We start from the raw sequence: 5409 nt of genomic DNA, 5'->3' as shown, positions 1-5409 counted from the left end.
ATATATATATATATATATATATATATATATATATATATATATATATATATTTGCTGTTGTTGTCCTCTATGCTTAGTGTTTTCTTCTTCTTCTTCTTTTTTTTTTTCCTTTTTCCTTCTGGTCCACTCTACTTGCTATTCTATAAGCTTCTTGTACCATTTTTAGATTATGTCCTTCTTAAGGTTAAGAAAATTTTCTTCTATGATATTCTTAAAAAATGTTTTCTGGGTCTTTGATCTGGGATTCTTCTTCTTTTACTATTTCTATTATTTTTAGGTTTGGTCTTTTCATAGTTTTCCAGATTTCCTGGATTTTTTATGTCAGAAACTTTTTAGACTTAACATTTTCCTTGACAATATATTAATTTCTTCTATTGTATCTTCTATGCCTGATATTCTCTTTTTCATTACTTATATTCTGTTGGTGATTCTTGAATCTATAGTTCCTGTTCACTTGCCTACATTTTTTATCTCCAGGATTCCCTCAGTTTATGTTTTCTTTATTGCTTCTATTTCCATTTTCAGGTGAACAATTTTATTCATTCCCTTCACCTCTTTATTTGTGTTTATTTTCTTGGCTTTCCTTAAGGGATTTATTAATTTCCTCTTTAAGGACCTCTATTATCTTTGTAAAATTGGTTTTAAAGTCATTTTCTCATGCCTCAGCTGTGTTGGAATGTCCAGGGCTTGTTGTAGTAGGATAGTTGGGCATTGTTAGTGCCATATTGCCCTGGCTGTTGTCGATTGTGTTCTTATTCTGGCCTGTAGGCATTTCAGTTTGTGTTAATTATAGGTTTAGGTACTGATTTCTGAGTTTATCTTTGTTAGATGGATGTTTTCTTCTGGGCTTTTATTTCTCTCTGGTCTTCTGGCCTGAGTGACCTGTGGTTTTTAGTAACCAGTGAATCCTCAGGTTCAGTAGAATTTTTCATCAGTAAAAATGAAAATATCATTGCCTGAAAATTTTCAGTACTTACACAATAAGTATAAGCCATTTACAATGAGATATGCTTATACAATAACTACAGAAAATGGTTGCTATGGTAGCATTGTTTAGAGAAAACAGTAATCAAAATCAAAATATTCTTTTTTAATTAAATTTTTATTTTTTAATATTAATTACATTTTATTCACTTTGTGTCACAGCTGTAGCCCTCTGCCTCACTCCCTCCCAATCCCACTAGTCCTCCCTTATCTCTTCCCATTCTCTTCTCCAAGTCCACTGATAGGGAAGTTCCTCTTCCCCTTCCATCTGTCCCTAGCCTATCAGGTCTCATCAGGAGTGGCTGCATTGTCCTCCTCTGTGGCCTGGCAAGGCTGCACCCCCCCCTTGGGGAGGGGGGGATGATCAAAGAGCCAGCCACTGAGTTCATGTGAGAACTTGGATGGAAAGTCACACTCCATGTTATGGGATGTAGAATGCAGCAAAAGAACCAGTCATGAAGCAGTATTTAGCATTAGAGCTTGCAAATTATGGACTTGTAAAATAGAAATAATCTGTGTGTATGAGGGTTGGCATATACATATCAAACAAAGGGAAATAAGAAACCCAGGACTGTTACTAGATGATTGTTTGAGCTATCCTGTGGGAGGGAAAGGCAGAGGGGAAGGGAGCTTCTGCTTTTGTAATATTATGGAGATTGAATTGTCTCACATTGCAGACATTGTACTTTTATTAGTTAATGGCATTAATAGAGATAATCTAGCAATGATACTTTAGGGCACTGTTTTCTTTCTAAAATCTATCTCTGTCTCTGTCATGCTGTGTGTGTGTGTGTGTGTGTGTGTGTGTGTGTGTGTGTGCAGACCATGTGTTCCATAGCATATGATGTGGAGATTAGAAGACAACTTTGGTCATTGGTATTTCCCTCCCATCTCGTTGGAGATAGGGTCTCTTGCTGTCCACTGCTGTGCATGTCAGGATAGCCAGCCTGGGAGTGTCCAGGGGTTCTATGTTTCTGCTTGCCATCTTACTGTAGGCACGCTGGGATTGCAGACATACTACCATGCCACCTCCTCAGCCAAAGCAGTAATATCTTTCTAAAGATAAATTGTTTCTGCACTTCTGCAGTCTTCTGACTGGACTTCTTTCAAATTACACAACTCCTAGATTCAAGTCTCTCTAGCATTTTGGGGTATTTTCTTCCTCAATTTGATTTTTTAAAAAAAAATCTGTTTTCTTCCCCCATGGCAAATGGATTCTATTTTCATATTTAGTATCTTTCTCCTTCTTCCCATGATTACCAGCCCATCGAATCTTTGCTCTACCATCACTTCTTTCCTCCATCGCCACTTCTTTAATTAATTACTAAATTCGAGCATCACCAGTAACACCCTCAGTTTCAGCACCCACTGAATTTTTAAAGTTTTAAAATAATATTTTCCAAGATGGGTTCTTCTGTGCCTGTGTGGAAACAAATCTGGGGATAAGCGTTGTACAGTATACATGAATCTGAACCTCCGAGTATTTGTTTGTTAAAGTTGTTATCTGCCCTTTGAAACAGTTCCATGTTAGCAGACGTCTGTTCTGAATATTTTATTTGCTCTTACTCAGGGTTCTTATTTCCTTTGGGAGGTTGTCTCCTGGACTCTTCTGTCTGCCTGAGGGTTGAGGTGTAGAGAGCATAGACGCTGATGTCTCCCCTATGTGAGTTGACGGTATAGTGAGGCAGGCTTTGCCATAACTGCTGTTCTTTCTCTTTTCTTGCGGTACAGTAGTAAGGAGCACTGTCTTATACCATGTCTGGTCCTTGAGTGTTTTTGGTATAAGGGAGATGTACAGCCTCTTTGTTGGTTTATGTCTGGATCTCTGTTGTGGAAGGGAGGCCCAGCGAACTTCAGATCCCAGAGAGGAGGTCTATTCATATTCAAGCTCCTGGGTGTCCTGTGCTGGTCTTTAGTTCTCTTCTAGTTCAGAAAGGGAATACTGCCAACTTTTCAATTACTTTACCAGGTTCCTGACTATGAACCATCTGCAACTTTTCGGACCCCGTGCAACCTAGGGCTCAACTCCAGCCTAGGTGCTGATATACAAATCCAATCAGTATAAACAGAAGTGCCCATCAGAGGCCAGCCTAGACCTGTCCCCCTGCAGCCTTCCTTACCCTTGCACACTGTGACAATGCATAGTCAGAACCATTGGTCTTATGCAGCAATAACTAATTTATAGCAGAAAGGAAAGCAAGGTGTAGTCTTTATATTTAAAATTACAGACAAAAATAAGTGCAATTAAAATTTGGATCCAAAGGAAATATTTAAGGTGGGAGGAGAGATCTGCTATAAATTTCTCTAAGATGCATTTGCAGGATCTGGGTGAAAAAAGGATTCATAGAGTGTATTTTGTTTGAAGATAGGAGCTATGACTCGCAGGAGTTCTGTCCTATAGGGCCTGGCCCAAGTTAAGTGACTAACAAATAAATAACCCTTGACCTATTCCTACGTAAATCCTGCCTGTTAGATTGATGTGGAGTTTATTTACCATACAGCATTCCTGGGTTGGCCTCGTGCGTCATTGCTACATTGTCATTGTAGAACTCTCTAGCTGCCAGCCGCTTTCTATGTTGCACAGCAGCAGTAATACTACTTTTACTACACGTTACTTTACTGAAGCAAAGCATGAATAGAATAGGACTCAACATGTGCTAAAGAATTAAAAGCCACATTCCCACTCCTGAAGAAATCTCCTTGCATCACAGTCTTGGGAGCTGATAGCAGAGAGATCTTGCGCTGAGATGCACGCATAAGAGCTTGCATTCTGTACTGCCGCCAGGTTTTCAGGTCCAGCGTTATACTGATTCATCTATAACAAACAGATTGGCTGCAGCTGGATAAAGGAAAACAATCCCCTTTGGATTAAAATTACCCAGGGATGTAGTTAACGGCGTTTCAACTATTCACCTCAGCTCTCTGTGCTGGCTTTAAATAATTAGCCCAGGCACTCTTATTGTCTTCTTGATCTGTGCCGAACACTGCTACTGGCCCACGTGACTGTAGGGCTGGCCTAGATACCTTCAAAACAAATGTAGTTTGTATCTATTGCAGTGACCAATAGCATTAGTTATAGCCATTTGTGCTGGAGAAATGGCTCAGTGGTTAAGAGCACTAGTTGCTCTTTGGGAAGACTGACGTTCAAGAACTACTACCTACACGGCAGCAAAGGGGGATCTGATGCCCTCTTCTGGCCTCTGCAGGCTCTGCATGCATGTGGTGCTTGCCACACATTCAGGCACACGCATGAAAATAAAAAGAAATAAAATCTCAAAAAACTGAAGGTATTTATCTTTTTGACTGTAGGCAGGCTTGAGGATAAAAACTATCATATTAACTGAGCTCTTCCTAAATCTCATCCTTTTAATTTTAAAAAGTAGGTATGGAATGACCTATATAGAGAGTGGTTAGCAAAAAATGCTCAACCCACTGTGTTTGAGAACTCACAAGTTACATTTATGTTCATAATAGCCAGTAACCGGAACTGCTGCGGCTGTTATTGCTGTGCTTTCCACCTCCTTCCCCAACACTGGGTCTTCAAACCTTCCTCTGTCACCTTCATTCTCTCTTTTCTTCACAGATGTGGGGTATGATCAGGCCCTGAAAAAGAGCATACATATGGCAGTAAGCCTTCCCCTCACCTGACTTCCCTAGTCAAAGCTAGGGAGGCTTAACTATGAAGGCTTGTTGGCATTTCAAAGCCTCTTTCAGTTAGGGCTTTTCTAGTTAGGGCTGAAGACACATGTGAAATTAATTGGGAAAACCCCAGAGCCACTGTGTAAGAAATGTCAGCCTGGGTCTGCAGGTCTGAACTCTGTTAGTTATTGTCATTTTCTTCATGTACAAGGCTCACGCTTGGCACATGATGGGCATTTGATAAGTGCATGCAGAATAAACAAGGGGAGGTTGCGTGGTTCATCAGAGGCTGAAAGGATGATTCTGTGGTTTGGATTTAAAATATCTCCACAAGTTCATGTGTTTGAACACTTGGTCCCCAGAGGATGGCACTGTTTGGGGAGGTTGTGGAACTTTTGATGTGAGAGGCAGGTTGGTAGAAGTAGGGTCTTTGGCAGTGGGCCTTTGATTGTTACAGCCTACCCCACTCGGGCCCAAGCTCTCTACTTCCTAATCAACAGTCATGTGAGCACTTGCTGTTGTGGGTTCCTGTCACTACAGACCAGCCCACTCCAGCCACCATTCCTTCCTTACACTCTGAAACTGTGATCCAGACAAAACCAGCATCAGGTATTTTGTCAGAGTGTTGAGAAAAGCAATTGATAGAGCGTCTTGAATGCTCCTTTTGGACTTCTTTAAGACGCAATTTGTTTTCAGTTCTCACCATGATACTGCAATCACAGTCCTTACTTACTGGCCTATGCTTCTAATGTCGACTTGCCAAATGCCTGAGGGTTGCTCTGCACCG

This window comes from Psammomys obesus, unplaced genomic scaffold (assembly GCF_907164565.1).
Source record: "Psammomys obesus unplaced genomic scaffold, mPsaObe1.curated_primary_1811, whole genome shotgun sequence".
NCBI lineage: Eukaryota > Metazoa > Chordata > Mammalia > Rodentia > Muridae > Psammomys > Psammomys obesus.
Note: the sequence above shows the minus strand (reverse complement) of the source record.